Consider the following 22909-nt stretch of genomic DNA (forward strand, 5'->3'; position numbering starts at 1 on the left):
GATGGCGTTTTCATCACCTTCGCCTCACAGTCACTTTTCTGACCCGACCTTGAACACATCCTAATGTAACCCTATGTCACCTTGTTTGGTTAGCTTACTCGCCTCTATCCTGTAGATTTTAACTCAGATTTCAATATTGGATTACTTTTTTTGATTTCTGGGACCTGCTGAAAAAAAATGGGAGAGATGCCAGAACTGATTTGAGTGGAGGAGGAAGATGATGACTTTCCCAAAGCAGCAGCAGATGGATTTCTTTTAGACATCTTCATATGTTCAAATGCCCTTACAAGCAGCTGACCACCAGAATTCGTCTTTGTGCAGAGTAATACTTGTTAGCTGGGAATTTAAATGGTCAATAATGAATGTTTGCTTGCCATCGTCAAAGAAAGGGTTATTGCCATCTTTTTCATTACATTAAGATTTGACTATTCCTTTCAGTACTGTGTATGTCATATGTTGCCTTTGTGTTGTTTGATTTCCTGTCATATAGTTGTAGATTTGCCTCGTGTTTCATCCCTGTTTATATTCTGTATTGGTTATATTTAGTGATCCTTGTTTTGTGTTGTATTCCTTGTGTGTTTCATAGTGATACTTGTGTGTTTCTAGTCTCCAGTGTTTCCTGTTTTATTTTGTTGATATTACTCCCTGTGTGTATGGTTTAGTTTTACTTCATGTGTTTTTCTTCCTTTTTGATTGTCTTCACCTTTGTCTTCTTACTCGTTTCCCAGTGTGTGTATATAGTCTCTGGCTGTTTTTGAAACCGCCTACAATACTGGCAGTACGTACTGATTGGGCCAAAATTCAGAATGTAGTAAGTAGTATGTGAACAAGAGCAAAATCTGTAGTATGCCAAAACTACCCAGATGTCGTACTGATTCAGGAAAATCTCTCAGTATGCAGTGGACCAGTCCCCCTTGCGTACTGTTTCCCACAATGCACAGCGCTAACGTTCTGCTTATCCTTCTTTTTTCTGTATATGACAGGGGGAACTCAGTTTTTAGGTGCTGTAAAATTATTAAATTCCATATAAACCACTTCCTAACTTTTTAAATCATAAGTGATGCTAAAGAAACAAATTCTCTATCAGCTTGGCCATTGAAACCGGAAATCCAGCGACGCCTGACCCAGCATCCTGCAGACCAGATCCAACAGAACAGGCACACTACAGACTACATTCATACACAGTATGCAGTATGTACTGCATACTACATTTCTAGGTCGTATGTAGCAGGCGGTTTCGAAAACAGCCTGTTTCCTCCCGTCTGTGTCGGTTCATTATGATATATCATGCTCCCTGTATTCTGACTTCTCCTGCTCCCTGTGATAGTATTGTGTTTTCTTTGATGGACTTTGATTTAAGTTCGTTTTTGTTTAAATATTTTGATAATTAAAACCTTTTTATTTAAAGTCTGCATCTTGGGTCATCCTCCTTGTTTCTCCAGACCTTGACAGTATAGGCTGGTGTGACCTTCAGGCAATCCAAGCATTTGTGATCAGATTTTTTGATCGTTCTGCTGGTAGATAATCAATGTAATCATTAATCTTTCTGGATATTTACTGCGTCAGATGTCACAATTACAGTTTGTAATTCACTCTATATTGTAGGGATCTATGAATCCCTCTCAGCCTTTATCCATTATTCTTCATAAAGTAAGAACTGCAAAAGATCCTTTTATTTATTTTATACACATGTAAGCATCATTTTTAACACTTCTTTATTCAGTTCATTCTCTTGTGTTGTGACAGGCAAACTGCGTATTTCAATATTTCTGTCAATGCACCACACATGGATCAGAAACATCTGCACCATCAATCCCAGCTGTACAGATGAGCCCTGAGCGAGAGGCAGCAACATGACAGCAGTGAAAGATTTTATTACTCAGAGAATAACTCTCTCATTCCTGCTGTTCTTTACTGTTGCTGTGTTGGCACACAGACACACAGGCTGCAGCGTTCATCATGAGGAGAATCAACAGCTCTGCTTCACTGATTCACTGTTCAGCTGATTCCTCCTCCTCCTCCTCTGATGATGATGATGATGAGCCTGTGGGGCTCAGTTTGGGTTTGGTTATCGTGTTGTTTTGGTTTGTGCAGTGTGCTGATCTGAAACAGTGTTTTTAAATGTGGAAAACTCAGGAGACCATAAAATAACAAATAGGCCGACTTCACTCTGCAACCGAAGGTGACCCAAATCTGAGTGTTTGCTCACATGAGACTCAGGTCTTATGTTTTATGACAGTTTCAGCAGCACGAGTCACTTTGAATCTGTTCTTCTTAAATCAGGTTTGGGCCACCTTCATGTGTAGTCCTCAATCAGACACAGGTCGGATCTTTGACAATGTGACCTCAGTCTGAACAGCCATGTGTGCAGCTTTGATGTCACACATGAGAAACCCTTGTCACAGTTCTGTGCTGTCTCAGAGACAGGAGCAGAGTCATGAGCACTCAGAAAGCCATCATTAAAGGTTCACATATGAAGATATGTTAAGCTGTTTACAACATGCCCTGGTTGTCTTTTAAGCAAGGGTTTGATTAATCAGGATCTTCATGTCCCAGAGTGATGCAGAAAAACTAGTCCATATCTTTGAGACCTCTAGGATTTATTTTACATTTCTTATCGTCAGGCTCCCCTAACAACCCTCATGGCCAAATTCCACCAGATCCGTGTCAGGTCCATCTCTGATCCGTCACAGCACCGGATCTGATAGGTTTCCATTATAGTCAATGTGTTAACTTCCACTGGATGCACTCCGTTGCGTTCCGGCTGCGTCTCTGATATGGCAGGTCGGATTCCTCCGGATCAGATACACAATACTTCTATTTTTGCCGGATGCCGGAGCTCGACGCATCAATCTCAACAGAGCAGATGGAGCGGGACAGAAAGTCAGGCACCAAAATAAAATGAAAACATCTGGTTAATTTTCAAAATAAAACACTCTGTGTTATCACCAGATCGCATTTCACTTAACTACAACAACAAACCGTCATGATGAGCGGAGCCAGGCCTGGAGTCAACAGGTCAGAGGTTTTCAGAGGACCAGAAAGACAACATGGATGAGGAGAGGTGAATCCTTGATTCAGTGATTACAGCGGGAAAACCTCAGTCACATGACTCCAGATGTCTGGTGGTCCTGCTCCATGCTGTGTTCCCAGAAACGCAATCGGTGGGTGTTGACGGACTAGAGAGAACTGAGACGGACATCAGGGGATTGGAGACGGACTGGACACGAATCTGGTGGAAGTCCCGTGTCAGACTCTTCAGCTAGTACCACATGTTGATGCATGCCTACTGTGTTAACCAAGAAAACTCAACTCATTTGTATTTATAAAGCACCTTTCATATAAGCATGCAGCCCAAATTGCTTCACAAAAGAACAGAGACAGAAAACAACAGGCAAAAGTGGAAAGGAAAGTGATATAAAATACTTTAAAGAATACAAATAAAATAAAATCAGAGAAATATCAGAAAAAATAAATAAAATCATTACAATAAAATACAAATACAATAATATAAAAATAAAATAACATGTAACAAGATAGAATAAAATACAATAAATAAAAAATTTGCTAAAGCAATAGTCATAATTGTAATAATGCTGTCCAGGGCTAAAAGGAAATTACTCCAAGTTAAAAGCCAGATTAAAAAGGTGGGTCTTTAGTTTCCTTTTAAAAAAACCAAGTCTTAGTCTCCCTATTTACATCCCTATGTATGAGTGTGTGTGTGTGTGTGTTTGTGTGTACACAGCTGTTTTTGCATCTTTATGTTAATGAAGGACTCTTTCTAATGTTAATAAAATCTATCAGAACGGCCAGCAGCTTGTTTAGTGAAGTGATCAATATGCATATTTAATGTATGTGCACGTATTGATTATAACCCACAGTAGATCACACCTCTTCACCTTTGCCTGTGAAGAATCGATCCCGATGACATTTAGAAAGCCAGGATATTTTAATAATAGAGTCTATTTTGGGTAAAACTCCAGGGAGAGAGAGAGGGCTGACAGCAGCAGCTCGCACAGCCTGAGTGAAAACCATGACGGCACGAGCCAGAGCCGTCACACAGCCAACGACAGCCAACGACAGCCAACACGCTCCCTGTTTAAAGCCAGCGTTACAGACGATCTGCTCTCTCACCTCTGGGTAGGTCAAGATATTCAAAGCCCACAACCATCAGGCTTCAAAAACTATTGGATGATTTTAAAGTCATGTTCACTGACATCATGTGAGAGAAAATGATGGCATCAATATATGGCAGTGAGTGCAGCAAAGGAAAACTAAACATAAGCTTCTTCTGAAGGTGTCAAAACTTTTAAATGCAAACACAAAGCTGAAGTTTTTCCATCATTGATATCAAAAGAGAGGGATAAAAAGGAACTAAATATTGGTACGGAGATTCTCTGAGCAGTACTCCTAAAGGTACAAGCTGTCACTTTTAATTCAACACTTCCATGAGGGAGCCGGGACCACCAACGTCCTTACAGTGCTTCAAATATTCCCCACATGGCCTGCCTGCATCTGTTCTCAGTAACACACAAGTATAAAATCCAATTTAAAGTCCAACTCTGGAGTAAATACAAACTTGAAGATCAGCTAAAAGCAGAAAATCAGCTTTCTAAAGAGCAGGTAGAGCCTAATTGCAGTTTTTTTTTAAATGTAACCGTACACAACTTTAAGATTAGGAAGACAGAAATGAAACAATTGGCATGACGTGCTGAGCTTCACAATGGCTGGGCTCCTTGGCGGAACAGGCTGCAGCTGAGCCACAATAACTCAACAATAAAGTGTGGGAGTGTTTCAGACAGAGACCCGACACTGTGGGGCTCTGTAAGCTCTGCAAATTGAGAAAGGCTTTTTATTTACGAACGTCTGAAGCAAACAACCTCCAGTTATTTGTCAAGACGGCGGTGTTCTGTTTAAAGCAGGATTTGCTCTGTTTGTTTTTATTGAACCTCATTTGTCAGTGCTGCCTAGCATGAAGTCATTTCTGCACTGCTGGTAAGGTTACATAATATCACTGAAAGTTACACCATGCTTCCTCTAATCTTTTTAACCATCTGCTTTCTTTTTTCCACACGCGTGAGTAATGAGAACTCAAACGTGTTGTAACATTCTGTGACTCTTCCTCACCCAACACTGATGCAGGGATACATTTATCTGTGATAATCATAACAGCATATTAACCCAGAGATGATGTCATGAGGCCGACTCCTGGACTTTTAATCACCTGCAATAAAATTTGATAGCATCCCTGTTGCTATCTGATTGATTGTCTGAGTCTCCAGCAGATGGTTCACTATGTTTTACTGCGAGTCTCTTTGAAGGGATAGTTATTTTTTTTATGAGGGGGTGTATGAGTTCAGTCCCTCCAGGAAGTTGCGATTTCGCGATCGCAACTATCAACGCAAATTCAACCAATCAGCGCGATTTTTTCGCGGCCTTGCAATTTTATACATCACCGCAACTTTCACGCAAATTTGACCAATTACCTTAACCTCAGCCCCTGTACGTCATCGGTTTTGTCATCAATTTCACTTCCTTAAACGTAAGTCCTCACTTGATCGGCACTTTTGAACAGCAAAACATGCACAGAGAACGGGTGAAGAGAGGGGACAGCAGGCGGGATAAGTGACGATGACAACGTTGTTATTTATAGGTTGAGGGGCTCAGTGTTCGCTTGGTCACCTACCTGCAGCAGGTGTGCTTTATGAACCAGCTCTCCCTCCTCCATGCATCTGTCTACTCTTCATTGATGATTTTACCCCCGGTGTGTGTTAGTGACACAGACACATCCACGGGGCGTCTGTTTACTATTTAAGGTACTACTATTTGAGGTTTGACATTGTTGCCGCCATTACCGTAAAAAGCTCTGCGTCTACAGCTTGATTTATTCTACGTAGTTTGGTGAAACATCAGAAACATTCAGTAAGTTTTGATCAACTCCTTGTAGTCAAAGATGCAGATTCATTTCAGAGTGCCGTGAACTGCCTGTCAAGTGCCCGTCACTACGAGGTGCATTCAGGGACCGTCGTAAATGTGAAATACAGCCCTTTCATGGCATTTTTCTGTGAATCAAGAGAATCAAAATACAGTCACAGTGGTCCCATCAAGAATGTTTTCTAAAAAACAACTGTAATTTAGCGTATTTACTTGCCCCTGAGATGTTATTGGGGGAAAAAAGCAAAAAAAAAAATCGCAACTTTCACAGCAATTTTTTCAAAAAGCTGCCGCAAATTCAGGCTTTTTGGGCCGCAACAATCACAAAAAAATCCCGCAAAATCCTGGAGGGACTGTGAGTTACTTGTCAGAGAACCCAAACGGAAGCTATCAACCACTGCAGACGGGGTCATCTCTACCATAGACATACGTAACATCGGACTTCCACCAGATCTGTGTCCGTCCCACTGCGGTTCGGCTCCGTATTCTCTTGTCCGTCAACACCCACTGGTTAAGTTTTCAGAACGCAGCACAGAGCTGGAGTCATGTGACCAAAAGTTTTCCCGTAGTGAGTACTGAATCAAGGATTCTCCTCCTCCTCTCCTCATCCATTTTGTCTTTCTGAAAACCTCTGACCTGTTGACTCCAGGCCTGGTGATAACACAGAGTGTTTTATTCTGAAAATTAACCGGATGTTTTCATTTTATTTTGCTGCCTGACTTCCTGTCCAGCTCCATCTGCTCTGTTGAGATTGATGCGGAATCCGGCAAATATAGAAATCTTGCATCACTAATCTGGAGGGCTCCGACCTGCCGTATCAGAGATGCAGCTGGAACGCAACCAAGCGGATCCAGTGGAAGTCAACAGATCAAATAGAATAGAAACCTATCAGATCGCGATGGATCGGATCTGTATTGGCTGCGTTAGTCAGCTGCTGCTGCAATAAGTCAGCACGTCTGCCATATTGTTAGTGGCAGGTCCACCGTGTTGATAAATACAAGTAGGTGAGGAAACCTTGAGTTTTCTGAACAAAAAGCATTGATGGTTACATTTAACTAACTTCAATAAACAGTTTTGTATTCATAAATAGACAGAAAAATGAACACGGTCTGCAAATGATATCAGTAGGACGCTGCAGCGAGCCTGTTCTCTTTTAGCATTGAAATGACAGAAAATTATAGACAGTCTTTTTATTGTATACAATAACATTTTATAAAAAAAATAATATGCACAGTGGACTTTTATAAATATGTCCAGTATATCATGCAAGTCAGTTGTCCATATTTATCAGATGAGGACTAAGTGATTGAGGCATTTTGACTGATCAAACAAGTTAAAGGTCTGGTACTGTTATAATTAAATCTTAACACAACAGACTGATTGAAAATCTAAGATTACTTTATTTGGACTGTCTTTAACAGACAGCTGCTGTATGCCAAACACAATTTAAAAAAAAAGATAAGGTAGAGCACACTGACCATGCAACTCTCAGGTGTCTTCATCTATTTTTAGAGAACCTTTGTCCACAAGCACAGGAAATGAAATAAATCATTTTCATCAATACAATAAATTCAGAATAATCAATAAGTGAGTTGTATTATAAGTCAATTAAAAAAATAATCATGAGTATAGGGTGTTAACTGTCGTGACGAACAAGATGAAAACAGTCAGAATCATGTAATTATAACTCAACAGCTGCAGAACAACTTCACCTGAACGGCTCCTCTGACTCCTGGAATTACAGACAGTAATCAGCCTCGTCGATACAGTAATAACATTTACTATGGAGCAGGAGCCTCGACACAAAACAGTGCACCTGCAGCTTAATTCACTTTGTTGATTTGTTGACTGCTGAGCCTCTCTGTCTGCTGTTTGTACATCATTACAGCAGCACAGGAAACAGTGCGTGCAGTAAACAGAATGAATCATGGGAAGCGAGAAGAATCAGAGTTGTGTTGTTGTTGTGTTGTTCAGGATGAAGCATGCAAGGCCAAAGCTTGTCTGTTTACAACTCAGTGTTCAGTGGTGTCCTGCAAAGAGACTACACTATTGATTTGTTGTTCTTGATTGCAAAGACAGAAACAAAAGTAGCTCCATGTTGAACGTCTGCCTGCAGGTAACAACACATCACTCACTGCTGCTCGGGAACAATGTGCTCTCATTTATTCACTGACATATTAAAACTGAACACAATTTAAACAGAGAGAATAACGACGAGGCTCAGAGTTTGTTTGTTTCTGTTTCGATCTGGGCCCCATTTCCTGTTTGACTCAGATTATTATAACTTCCCCAGTCTTTATTGATGTGAGAGCAATCACATGAAGTGAGACAGCAGAATTAGGCAATTAAATTAGTTCAACAATAAAGGCTGTCAAAGTAATGCAAATTCTCTATAATGCCACTATTTTTCATGACATGCAAATAGGGCTGGGCGATAATTCGCTAACGATAATTATCATGATATAATTTTTCTCTATATAAAAAATGTTTGATAAAAATTCTATATAAATAAACATGTAATTACACCCCCCAGCAACTTAAAATGGAGGGGGCACTAATGAGCCTTAAACTCTAGTTGCCACCAAACATTAGACAGAAGAAGAAGACGGTATTGTGAACAGCCAATCAAGTTGCATGGTGAGAGGTAGGCGGGGCTTAAAGACTTTCGGAGCGGAACGTAAACACAGCTGAAACAAGCACAGCTGAAGAAAACTCAAAACCGTGATGCATTCACTGCACTGTGGGAAACAATATCACTCCACCCGTAATCCTTACAGGGGGTTGCAGTACTCAAAGCAATACTCTATAAACTGATACACAGTATACAATTTGATATTTCGTTGTTGGAAATTTAAATCAAATTATGCAAATAAGCTCAACCTGAGAATCTACAAACTAAAACTTCACAGTAATCTCATTTTATATTAAATGTCTGCTTCCTGTTAGCAACGTCAGAAATGATGGATTCAAGAAGCTTATGGGAAAACTATTTCTAGGCACAAGCTAACAAACCGTCTTCAACTTTCACTCAGGAGCAAAAATCTGACTTTACATTTAAATCAAATAATGATTTGATATTTATCGTGATAATTACTGATATTGGATATGAAATATTTTATCGTGATGTCATTTTCAATATCGCCCAGCACTACATGCAAATAATGCATCTATCTTCTGTTATCTTTAATATTCAGTCTGTTACAGTCTAGAGGTGATATAACTGCAGTACCAAATAGCGCCAAGATGGAGCCTTCTTTTTGTGTTGTTTATGTGAGACTCCACAGTCTTATGCTCTGACTATTGACTGTGGCTCAGACCGAGAGAGGACTCGAATCAGTGACAAGTTCATGGAGTAAATATAGCGACTTGGAGACCTGGTATTCTATAGTTGATGTTAAGTTCTGTAGAAAAGACTGCCGCGTGGAAATCCTCATCCTGTTGTCTGTAACTCTCATACAGGAGAGTCACAGACAACAGGATGAGGACATGCCAGACTCCAGCTGCTACCACTACTACAAAAGCAAAGTGCTCTGCTCATGTTGGATTAAGATAAGATCAGACTGAGTCCTGTCTGTAAGATGGGACTGGATTTTATCCTGTCTTGATGTTGGGTCTTTGTTAATAATAGAACATAGAGTACAGTCTTGATCTGCTCTGTTTGGAAAGAGTCTGAGGATGACATTTGTTGTGATTTGGCACTATATAAATAAAGATTGACTGATTGATTGGTTGATTGATTGATTGATTGAACTCTCTGATGCTAACCTGCTATCCCAGGGTTAACTGCTAAATGCTACAAGCAGTTGTTGATGGCTAGCAGAAAAAAACCTCCATGGATAAAGAAACTTTGAATGGCAAGTTCATCTACAAAGCCCAACAAGTAGTAATCCATGAGGTCTGAGAGGAGGACAGGATCACACCTCTCAGTCATGAATAGTATTAATCCCTTCTTACGGATAAAGCCAAGGACGATCAGAAGCAACACTTTCCTTCTGTTTTTATCTCAGATCAGAAGATTAGTGTAACGGACAAAGTGGAATATTAGGTACATTATCAGAAATGACTTGAGTGATGTTGATGATCTGCAGCGACAGTGCTGTTAACTGTATGCACATGCTAATATGTTTGCATGTAAATTTCCAATGTGCACATATGTTAAATCAGAGCTTACTAGAGTTTAGCATTCAGGTAGCATATAGAATCTTTCTCAATTACCAAGAGGAACAAGTGCAAGCTAGGGATGACCACAATTAATCGATTATCGATTAATTAATTGTTAAGAAATTACTCGAAACACACATTTTTGTTATCAATTTTCCGCCACGTGGAACAAACATCATGTGGTCTCATATTACACTCATCTATCAGGGAGGTGTTTTAAGTTTAAAGCATGTTTGGATGTGAATCAGCTGTTAAAGGTGTTGCGCACAGCGGAGACGCTCAGCTGGCGGCTGCGGCTGTGCGTCAGGTCTCCACGTGCGCTTTTTAAAACAGGATCAATACGCAACTGCTGCCAACAACGACACAGGCACGAAGGTTGACAGCTTTAAACAGGATATTTCCCACCTTTGGATACGAAGGCAACAGACAGGTGGGAAATTCTGGTACGCTACGTTTACAGACCAGCAACATCAGAGCCGTCTGGGCTTTTCTCCAGCGGGACTGATTATGACCCGGTTGCGCTCCTGGCTGACACCTGACCGAATACACATGTTTATTTTTCTCAATAAGAACGAGTAGACAGAAAACTGGACACTGTGAGTCTGAAGTACTTTTCTGTTAGTATTATGAGCCTTCACTTTATAAGTTTATGTCCGCGTAGAATATTTTAATGAGCCTGATCGTTGGTATTCTGCGTGTCAAACGTGCGCCCGTATTCAATCCTGTCAGTTATATGCATTTTGTTGCTATAGAAAATACAATCTAGGGGGAAAACAACGTATTTGGCATTGTTTTTAACGTAAGAATAATAATGTTTTTTTTATCAATTAATCAATAATTGATCGTTAACATTTCCAAAAATCGATCACGGAAAATACTTAAAATGTACATCCCTAGTGCAAGCTTTATGTTTGTTTCAAATGATGTCCATAGAAAATGTATGTGTCGCCTAGTTGATTCAGGAAATGAAAATTTAAGGGAGCTCACTCTGCCCACATTAAGTGACACAAGCTATTTTCCTTGCTTCTGGAAACACTGGAACAAATGTCTTTTTATGTTTTAATCATGATGTAAACTGTACTTATTTGACCTTTATTTCTTGCTGGCCCTGTATTGTGTTATTATTTATTTATAGTTTTTTATACCTCTTTATGTTGATATGGACCCATGGGTCTGAAATATAAAGTGAAATCTGACCAGTTGTAAAGAAACTCCCAGCAGGCTTTGCTGAAATGCAATGTCCACGAGAATGAGACGGAGGTAATCTTGATCTTCTCTCCAAATACTGTTAAACAATGTGAAGATAGTTCCTTCAGGCATTGCCGAGATTGGAGTTCATATGAATGGGTTTGGCTTATCCACAAACATGAAGCCTCCAGTTGACTATACAGAGACAGAAAAACAACTCCAACCCGTCAAAGAGTCCTTCTGTGTCTCACTCCAACATCGATCACAGGTTTGTTTATTATTTCCTGCTGTTGTGTTTTTGTTTTGAATGCCTCACCGTGTCTGAAGCGTCCTTGGGCTCCTCGAGAGGCATTATCAATAGTTAACTTATTAATGAAAAAGCTTTAACAGACTCTATATTATTGAAAACACTTCCTTTTCTCTGTAATTATCACCTTTACTGACATTTTTTAAAATGATAAATAAAAAAGTTTATTTTGTTCACCTGGAACCAAAAAAAAAAAGATTCCCTTAAACAAATATTCCCCCACAGACTTTCTGATCTCCTTTATTATTTAGAAAACGCATATGAGGCTCTTGAAGGAAAATGTTGTAACTAAACAATTCGCAACACAGTGGGACATAAAGATGTGTCACAAACATGATGAGACTCCTCTCAGAGAGATCAGAGAGATTTTAGTTTAGAATGATTCAGGGACACTCTCAGAGCGACTCTGTGCAAGGTGGGGACCATAGACTGTATAAATAATAGACATAGTATCTGTGACATCACCCATCAACAGCTACAATATTCACGCCTGTCAGTCAAGTCAGCTGTGCCTCTCATTATGCAAAACTTGTAATATTAATATCTTCTAAGCTGATGAGTTGTGAACAAATTAACCCCCCCGTAGAGTGTGTGCTGATAGAGAAATGAGCTATCCAGACAACACAAATTTTTTGTACCAGGCTGTAAACATGTTTATTTCTGCTTTAAAGATCGGCTTCGTGAATTGGTGTGTATGTGGTTTCCGTTACTTCCTGAGCCAGCCTCAAGTGGACACTCGATGAACTGCAGTTTTTAATACTTCTGCAGTGGCTTCATTTCTTGCAGCCAGAGGTTGCTGCTTGAAGGGGACAGAAACATGTATCTAAGTGAGGAGGCGTGGCTGACCCTGTTGCTGGGTAAGATCAAGCGGCAACCTCTGGTCTAAAAATATCCAAGAGTCCAATGCGGAAGTGTTAAAGGTGACATATCATGCAAAATTGACTTTTTAATGTTTTTTTACCTGAAATATGTGTCCCTGGCATGTCTACAAACCCCCCGAGAATGAAAAAAATCCATTCTGCCTCTGTTCTGATTTCTACACTTTTCTGTAAATGTGTGTGAAACGAGCCGTTTCAGACTTCCGTGTTTTTGTTACGTAACAACAATATCCGGTCTGTCACGGAGTCAGAGCTCGGAGCTTGTTCAGCCCATAGACTGTATAAAGTAATACTGAATCCCTCCTCCGTTTTTCATTACCTGCACACATGTGTGCTAACAAGGAGCTTAGGAGGGAGGCATGCTAGTTGTAGGCTGTCTTAATAAACACAAAGGTCGGTTTTACTCCCCGCGTCTGCAGATTTGAAAATCTAGTGGATGATTTGTCATTGATAAGTGCTAGCGCTAATTAGCATAGCCACATAGCTATATGTTCATAGCTGTAGCTGTAGCTGTAGCTGTGTACCAAGACACACGTCGACATACTGACAAATAAAACAACAAGAAACACTAAATCTGTGACCAATCCTTCATAAAAGGTCCTGCTGCCTTTCTGGCAGAGGTCGGTTTTACTCCCACGTCTGCAGATTTGAAGATCTAGTGGATGATTTTTATTTATCATGGATAAGTGCTAGCGCTAGTTAGCATAGCCACATAGCTACATGTTCGTAGCTGTGTACCAAGACACACGTCGACATACTGATAAGTAAAACAACAAGAAACACTAAATCTATGACCAATGGTTCAGAAAGGTCCTGCTACAGGCGCCTCTCCGTCAGGATCAGATTCAGAGGGTTGAAGTAACACGATCTCTGAGCAGCCGTGTATACTCAGCCAACATGTAAACATTAGATCAACGTGCTGGAGAGCCGAGGCACATCCACTTCCGGAGGGGGCGTGGTCAGAGAGAAAACAGAGTGTTCTGATGAGGAATGAAGAAGAGTGTTTTTCAGGTATGCCAAAATCTGATTTCAAAGTGTTTTTTTGAGCATAAACTTTAAAGACATGTTTTGGGGACCTCTTAGACCAATATATATTGATGAAAAAAGCGTGATATGTCACCTTTAAAAGCTGCATCAAGGATCCACTTGAGGCTGGCTCCGGAAGTACCAGAAGTCACATACACATGAATGGGAAAAAGCCGATCTTTACAGCAGAAATAAACATGTTTACAGCCTGGTACAAAAGATGAGTGTAGTCTGGATAGCTCATTTCTTGATGTCCTCTCACTCTGAGGGGGGTGAATTTTTTTCTAACGAGTGAGATTACGAGTCTTCCAATGAGAGGCACAGCTGCCTGCGGGAACTCTGCAGGTGTTGGCTAGGAGGATCAAACTCCGCCCCTTTACGCCACACTGGCTCGACAGAAGCAATATGGCTGCCGCAGACGATTTGCCTCAAACAGCTCTGCAGGAACAGATGGGTGACGTCACGGATACTACGTCCATATTTTATACAGTCTATGGGTAAGATGCATTCTTTCAAAAGCTGTGATTGGTTGATCCACAAAAAGAGAGTAAAAAGCTCTCTCAGTGAAAAGGGGCGTAGACAAACGGTGAAACTGATTGTCATATCCCAGAATCTGATCAGATGTTATGTTTCAGGGTACTTCACGAGATGAATAAATTATAAACCAAACTTTCGAAGAATGTCTCCTTCAAAATGTTTGAATACACATGAACATCTGTGCTGTTATCTCTTTGCATACTGATAGTTACAGCACCTGGACGGGCTGCTGCATTTTTCTTTGTTATTGCCCGTAAGCGATCAGCAGCCAGAATCCATGAACTGGTGTGTAATCTTTACTCGCTCTGTATCCCTCTGCACATGATCAGAGAGAGAAAATCATCTGCTGTTCTGTCCCTCCCTCAAAGCACTGATTGCAGAGCGACTTCTCACAGTGACTATGAACCTTTTCATGCTGATGTTTCAATCTTTGTGTGCAGCTTGTTGCTGCTGATCTATTCTGTGCCTGAAGTTAGTCCAAGAGGCAACCTCCGATCTCAAAATATGAAGCCTATGCGGAAGTGTTAGAAACTGCAGTTCATCGAACGTCCGCTTGAGGCAGAAACACCGGAAACCACATACACACTCATTCAAAGTAGACGATCTCGAAACATAAACATGTTTACAGTCTGGTTCAAAAACGGCTTGGATCTACTTAGCTAATTTCTCTATGAAAGGGTGACTTTTTTTCTAACGCAACGGTTCTGATATGCCCATATAAGGACATGACTGACTTGACTCCCAGAAGGGAACACATAGCTGTTGGCTAGGAGGCTCAAACTCCACCTCTTTACGTCACACTTAGTTAGGTTGAGTTCAACATTTCCAATATGGCTCTTGCAACGATCGGCTTCAAAACAGCGCTCAGGAACAGATGGATGACGTCACGGATACTACGTCTATTATTTACACAGTCTATGAGATTGTTGCTGCTGATCTATTCTGCACACCCTGAGGTTAGTCACGTCATTGAGAGGCTCAACTGTTGTGAGAATGGAATCACGTTGGAAGCCTCATTTGTTTGCGTTCTGCAGGTTTATCTTTAGCCACAGGTTGTTAAGCCTTGGTGTGGTGTCGGATCAAATGTTTGCATGGGTTTGTGTATTGTGACGTCTATCATCTTCTGCTGTTCCAGATTTAAATCTGAATCCAAAATGTGTCCAAACATCTTTTCCTGTTGTACGTGCTGACTGTACGTCACTACTGTCAGCTCTTTGTTTAAAAAACAACAGCTGTTTAATCAAGAGGGGTCTCTTTACAACGCAAATCAAAGTCCAGAGGCCCCACAGCACCCCCACCGGAGGGGGGCTTCATTACAATGGAAATATTCAATTCCAGGATTGCTGAATCGATACTGAACTGGAAAAAAAATATCTTGCAATAAACTGATGATTCAATTTATTTCACCAGCTCCAATGAATGTAGTCCCTGGTCTCTGGGTTTCACACACTCACCAGGTTTAAATCAGGGTGTTTTGTAGCATGCCAATCTTCTTCATTCCTTCAATGCCCTCTATAAACCTAAATATCCAATCACACAACCCCCCCAACATATATACATTTACTTTAAAGCCATCATTTCCATCTGTTTCCTGCATCATAACTAGCCCTTCAAAAAGCCAGTCTCTGCTTCTGGCCAATCCATAACGCCCCGTCATCCTTTGAAAGGCTGAATAAATATTTTGAAAAGGATAATGTGACAGGCTGAGGGGATCAGGACTGATTACCATGTTCTCCCATTTATATTCCAGTCCCCCCAACAGATTTCCATAATATGTGCCTTGCTGTAAGCTCTGATAGCACGGGTCAGAGACAGGAAGACGGGCATACCTTGACCTTCCCTGTGATGGGCAAAAGTCACACCTTGTCATGTTGGGTGTGAAGGATTCACAGTTAAAGGAGAGAAGAGAGAGTTTATGATCCTGCAGCAGGGCGTGAATGTGCTGTGAAATATGCTCACTTACAAATACAACAGAGCTTAAATGAGTGTGACATCTCTTTAAAAACCAACCCAGCTAAAAGCTCAGCAGGTGTTATTTTCCCCTGCCTCTTTTTACATCTCCATCTTTTGTGCCAATTTTAAATGTTCTGAAAACACATCAAACAGCTCCTCATGTCATGGTGAGGCAGTCTGTTTATGTTCCTTGTCCACAGGGAAGAGCCAGACCTGGGGAAATGTAAGGATGGGTGATACCAGGGGGCAGATAGTTCCCTTTCAGGCGACAGGGATGTTGCCTGGAGCTGAATAGAGGCGTACAGGCAGGGCAGCAGGAGGTGAAGATTTTGCAATTGAGGATGCACCGCCAATATTTCCAACACTGTTTGCTTGTCTGCAGATTTAAATAATCAATAAAGTGACGCTTCAGTGCCCTGAGTGTGAAGGTGCATCTCTTTCTACTTAGGGAGGCACTTATACATCATTCTGATGGTGTGAGACTGCTTCAGGGAACATATCCTAAAATGTAATCAACCTATTTCACACAAGGGGTGGGAATCGCTCTTTATGATGTCAGTGACTACAGCCGGGTCTTCTGCAGTCAGCTCCTGTTCCTCTGTAGCCTTCAGTAAAACTTCTTACCCTCCATCTCTCTTCTTGTCCCAGTACAAATATTTGAAAGTAGCTGGTGCACCTCTGAACTCCTTATCACCACTGTCTGACACTACCCTGCTTTCTTCTTCTGGTATCACATTTCTGTCAACTTCTTCTTCAGCCAATTAACTTCCTCTCAAGTTACCCTCATTACTGTCATTACTGCCACAGCGTAGGGTCATGAAGTCGTCACAGGGAACCTCAATTTGGAGGAGAAATCTATTTGAGGCACCATGATTTCTCTCACTCTCTGATATCATTCCCCAGCTCTGTTTCATACAGTGACTCGAGTGCATCCTCTGTGTTCAGGGCTCAGTGGTAGAAAAGACGTTACATGAACCGACAGAACAAAGCCTGCCATCCACCGTGAGCAATGCACCAACCTGTTGTATCATCTGGCTCTTATTTTGTACCGTTTCAATTTTATCGATTCTGGTTCTTATTGATTCCTGATTCTAGTTCCATTATTTTTGGAGAGTAAAAGAATAAGGAAAACAACAAGAACAAAAGTTTCAAACATAGTTGTTCAAATAAATGAAAGCAAAATATGACAAAAATACAAAAGAATGTGAACTAATACTAATATCCTCTTCGTTCAGCTCTATATAATTACAAACGTGAGCTCAGCTGTGTTTTGTGCCTGACGGCCAAATTCCGCCAGATCAGTGTCTGGTCCATCTCTGATCCGTCATAGCACCGGATCTGATAGGTTTCTATTCTAGTCAATGTGTTAACTTCCACTGGATCCGCTCCATTGCGTTCCAGCTGCGACTCTGATCCGGCAGGTCTGAGCCCTACAGATCAGAGATGCAAGACTTCTATTTCTGCTGGATGCTGGAGCACAACGCATCAATCTCAACAGAGCAGATGGAGCGGGACAGGAAGTCAGGCACCAAAACAAAATGAAAACATCTGGTTAATTTTCAGAATCAAACACTCTGTGTTATCACCAGATCGGATTTCACTTAACTACAACAACAAACCGTCATGATGAGCGGAGCCAGGCCTGGAGTCAACAGGTCAGAGGTTTTCAGAGGACCAGAAAGACAACATGGATGAGGAGAGGAGGAGGAGAATCCTTGATTCAGTAATTATCAAGGGTGTCCGGCGTTCCTGCCCCGTGGTGGGTGTTGACAGATGAGAGAGCACGGAGCCTGGATCGCAGTTGATCGACGACAGACCAGACAGAGATCTGGTGGAAGTCCTGGGTGAGTGTGGTGGGAGATTATTACAGAACTTCTCTCAAATTCACGCCGTGTGAAATTAAATGTCACCATGGACCTGCTTCCCCCCTTGTGCTGTGTCAGTATCATTTTTAATGAAGCTTAGCCAAACTTTAGATCATTAGTCGCGGGTCGCATGATCCTGTACTCACAACTTTGTTCACATGATGCGTCACACGTGATGTAATGTTATGCCAACAGAGCAGGTCCTGGCAGATGAGGAATACTTTCTGTGAACTGCAAAGTTCTTACTGAAGTTTAATCCTGAAAGATTTATGTCTCTGTTAGGAACCAAAAAGTAAATCGTAATGCTAGTTCCATATCGAATACAATAATCTCAGAAATGGAACTGGTTTTCGGTACCCAAGCCTAATGAGAACCTCAATTTGAATTACTTTATGCCCAAAACACACCTATGCACCATAGTGCTCTGACCTGCAAATGCTTAGACCGATTACAGATCTACATCAGACACGCCATCAGTTGGTGGTAGCACCCATGAAGCAGTGGTACCCAGATGTATATATACTTGCACAGTGCGAACCAAGTAGGACACAGGCTGGCAGCAGGCACCTGTGAGCCTGAGTTCAGGGCATTAAAACAGTTGCCTCACACAAGTGTCTTTTTTATGCATGTGTGGATCTCAAATATGGCAGAAGTGTAGCAGAAGTCACGTGAAGAAGGACAGCCAATTGCAACCTCAGTTGTAAGCGATGACGTGTGTATTGTTTGGTCTTGAGGAGAAAACGCGTAGCCTTTTAAGGCACTAATAACTAAGTTTGCATTTGCAAATTGGTCAAATGGAATGTAAGATTCGGAAAAAACAACTGTCTCTGGTGTTTGGATCCTTTTTTTTTTCTTTTAAACATGCGTACACCTCCTCCCTCTGAAGGTTTTACTCCTCAAGACCACCTAACCTTTACCTCACCTTGCTTTCTTCTTTTTAATTTTATAATCACAACACACTCTGAGGGCTTTGTCCTACATCAACAGATATTTTCATGGCGCATCGGAGGAGGCTGTAAACCTCATTATCTGTAAACAGCTCAACTGATCTTTAATTTAAATGGTTTAATGAGAATTAATAACTAGCATGCACGTTTTCCTACAAACCGCTCATGGTCTTTTCTATCTTCTGCTCACACACACACCCACAGACACAAACACACACACGCGTACACACACACGCATGCACACGTTCAGTGACTCAGTACTCCCACTCTCCTCTTCAGCCAATTCACACAACACATTATTAGGATGACCATTCAGCTTCACTTCTCACCTCCTGGACTCCAGTCTGACATGAAACACAGACAGACAGGACTGACTCAGCTCCACACAACCTCACGCTCCTCTGAATAAACTCACACATTACTCATCACACCGCTCATGACTAATCACGGCTTGGATCCATCAAATAAAGTCCTTCATACTTTCAAATCCAGAAGGCACTCATTTATTGGAGTCGTATCAGTGTCTTTATCAGCAGGACATTAAACTAATGACAAGTTAAAGCTGGGTTAGACATCTTTTGAGTGGGCCAGATTATGAAATTATCCAACTGAATAAGTGTCAAATTAACTCCCCAGAGATACATGATCACGCTCTGCCTCATTTTCAGTGCAGGATGAATCCACATTAGAGCTGCAGAGAGAGAATAGCAGTGCATTGTTTTCTATATAAACTGTTTTAAACAGTGGAGTCCATGTGGCATTGACCAATCACGTATCAGCAGGGTCAAGGGCATGAAGGAAAAATAGTTTGTTTGGAGAGCAAAAGCAGGTAGAACAAAATCCACCTTATGACGTCTCAGCTCCTTCTGATGGTAATCTGACACTGATTTATGTCTCTCTAGGAACAAATATCTGCATGCAAGAGCAGCTACCAGTCTAGATCAAACATTTACACCGGTTTAACTCTTTAGTCCTCAAAGAGCAGTGAAGCATTCACATACCGGCCATTTAGCCATTAGCCGGTCTCAGCAGATGTGTGTCTAACATGAGTCTGGTCCCGCTGGAGGTTTCTGCCTGTTAAAGGAAGTTTGTCCTTGCCACTGTAACTTGCTAAATGCTGCAAAGTGCTCTGCTCATGGTGGATTAAGATGAGATCAGACTGAGTCCTGTCTGTAAGATGGGACTGGATCTTATCCTGTGTTGATGTTGGGTCTTTCTTAATGATAGAACATAGTATGGTCTAGACCTGCTCTGTTTGGAAAGAGTCTGAGGATAACATTTGCTGTGATTTGGTGCTTTATATAGATAAAGATTGATTGATTGATTTAGCTAGCAGAGCCCTGGTTGTAGAGTTTCTCCGTCTGAAACGTCAACATAAAAACGTATGTCTGTTTGATAATTCTGCTCCAGTATCAGACATGAGGACAAAACATTATGTCAAAATAAAATTATCTAAAGAAGAAAAACTCCTCCTGCTTGATAACTTACTTCTTACTGACAAACATTAGCAGCAGAGCTCTGAACAGAGACACTTCAGGAAGAGAGACGAATATCAGCTCAGCTTCAATTTAGAGAAATAACCAGTCTGCTTGTACTGTTTTGTTTGAGGTGTCTCCTTCTCTATCTGTTCTTTCTCCAGCCAAGAAAAACATGTTAGACTTTACAACTTTTGTTGGCCAGAAGGCTGATATTGTTAAATTGGAAGTCCTCTGTCCCACCTACCCATTCGAGCTGGATTAAGAGTGGACTTTATTTTCTTAAACTTGAAAAGATTAGGCTGACCCTAAGTGGCATTGCTCATACCTTTAAAAAAATCTGGGATCCTTTTTGATCTCATATATATAACGGTGTCGACCTGCCCCCCATCCAGGACTTGTACCGGTCCAGGGCCAGGAAACGGGCAGGTAGTATCACCGCTGACCCCTCACACCCTGGACACAAATTCTTCAAACTCCTCCCCTCTGGCAGGTGCTACAGATCACTGTGCGCCAAAACAACCCGCCATAAGAACAGTTTCTTCCCCCAGGCTGTCACTCTGATGAACACTAAACCATAACAGAGTCATGCCTGTCAGATAAATACTCTCTGTAAATATACATGTAAATATACAGTGCAACAATTCTCCAAGCAGAATTCCATATTTCTATTTTTTGTATTATTTAACTTCTATTTTTATAATGTAAAACTACCTCTGCTACTCACCACTGAACTTTATCATATTATTTTAGCCTGTACATATTAGTCAAGCCTATTTGTTGTTCTTTTGTATTTATAGCTGATGTTATTTTTATTACTTTTGATTTTATTTTTATTTGTAGGTCTTATTCTTATTCTTATGCCTTGTACAAAGAGAGCACAGTTTACTAAAGTCAAATTCCTTGTGTGTTCAAGCATATCAATAAAGCTGATTCTGATTCTGATCTGATTCTCATATCGATAGCTCAGCTTGCTGTATGTCTTTAGATTATCACCATGGTGTGTCTTACTATGTTTGGATTGTTGCTTTCATCTGTTTATTTTTAATATACTTGCTTTTTGTCTCATATTCTCCATTTTTTGAGTTCTATTTAATTAATCTGGAGGGAGTATGTGTCGGGGTGGGGGGTTATTTGTTGTTTTGTATTTCGTCTGTGTGTTTCTTTGTTCCAAAAAAAAAAAGGAAAATGTACCAACCTCTAATTTTGGATGTGATTTTTTTTCTATGTGAAAATCAATGAACAAAGTTGAAAAAAGAAAAAAAGAAATAACCAATCTGATCACTGACAAATCTCAGTCACCTTAAAAGAGACAATTTCAAAATCAGTTAAAACTCCTCACTGTGACTTTAATATGTTCCACTCAAAATAATGTGAAACAAAAACAATTCCTTACATTTGGAGATGTGCAATGATGGGCTGTTTTTTTACTCTCACACTCTTAACACTATAAGTGTTTTCTCTTAATGGCTTGAATGCTGAATACACGTAGATATCCACTGTTTGCTTTTGCACAGAATAAATGAAATGTGTGTTTGAATTACCTGAATATCTAAAAAGAAAGAAAACATCATGACCTGCAACCTGAGCATGAATGATTACTTACATTGAACCATTCATAAAAGCATGTTTCATAGTTTGTCACTGAGGTTTTGATCATTCATAAAGATAATCATAAGCTACCTGATCAATACATGGGGACTATTTCGTGGTGTTTTAGATGTCTCAGAGTAAATCAGGCTAGTCTTTTGTCCTCGGACACCTGAACAGCACCTGACGCTGTGAGAGCAGCTGCAGCGGACCTTGATAGTATCAGACTTGTTTTATGAATAACAGTGTGAGCAGCAGGCTGCGCGCTGACAGACACAGAAACACCTGTGGAAACACACACGCATCCTACCACACCATGAAACGGATCCACAGTAAAACACAGCTTCAAGTTAAATCCACTCACCGTCGATCTTCATTCACCATCCCTCTCTCATCTTCTCCTCCATCCCGTCTCTGATTACCTGAATTAGATGTGATGTTGTTTTTTTTCTTTGCGCTCCTGTTGCACAAATCAGTGTTTTCCCCTCACGCGTGAATAAACTTCTTAATCCCGCGTGCCTTAATCCACGAAACGAGTCTGCTGTCATTCACTTGCGCGTGGAGAGAAACCCGGAGAACTTCATATTTCCACAGCTCTCCCAGTCCCCTCTGCGCGGCTCTCCTCCCGCAGGAGCTGTCCCTACTCTGCTGCGTTCAAGTGCTGTCGGAAATGGTAGCATTAAGACTTGCATACTCTCAAATGAGACAACAGTGACGTTATGATCCTACAAGTGACATTTAACACACGACTTTCCATTCAGTGATGAGTGTTAATAAAAAAAAATAATGCTGTGAAGCCGGGTTTCATCTTTTTTTTTCTTCTCAAAGCAGCGTGAACAGGTCGGTGTGGGGCATGGTCACAGTTTATTTGAGATCATGTCACCAAGGTTACCCAGCAGACAACAGCCCTGCCAGAGAGCTGATTGTAGTACAAAGAAAAATAGCAAAATCACACCCATGGTGAGGATTGTGGGGGGGGGCAGGTTTCCCCCCTGCTGTGTAGAAGGTGCGTTGGTTAGATAGGCCTTCAGAGAGGAGCAGCAGCGCT

General features: G+C 41.0%; 1 protein-coding gene across 1 annotated transcript in view; it reads right to left on the reverse strand.

Moving 5' to 3' along the window:
- Positions 1–22496, reverse strand: part of LOC117824329 (5-hydroxytryptamine receptor 1E) — a 35503-nt gene extending 13007 nt beyond the window's left edge. Inside the window, exon 1 of the mRNA XM_034699794.1 lies at positions 22226–22496. The gene's annotated coding sequence lies outside the window, so the exon portion shown is untranslated. The remainder of the gene's footprint in view (positions 1–22225) is intronic.
- Between the last annotated feature and the right edge of the window lie 413 nt (positions 22497–22909).

This window comes from Notolabrus celidotus, chromosome 13 (genome assembly GCF_009762535.1).
Source record: "Notolabrus celidotus isolate fNotCel1 chromosome 13, fNotCel1.pri, whole genome shotgun sequence".
NCBI lineage: Eukaryota > Metazoa > Chordata > Actinopteri > Labriformes > Labridae > Notolabrus > Notolabrus celidotus.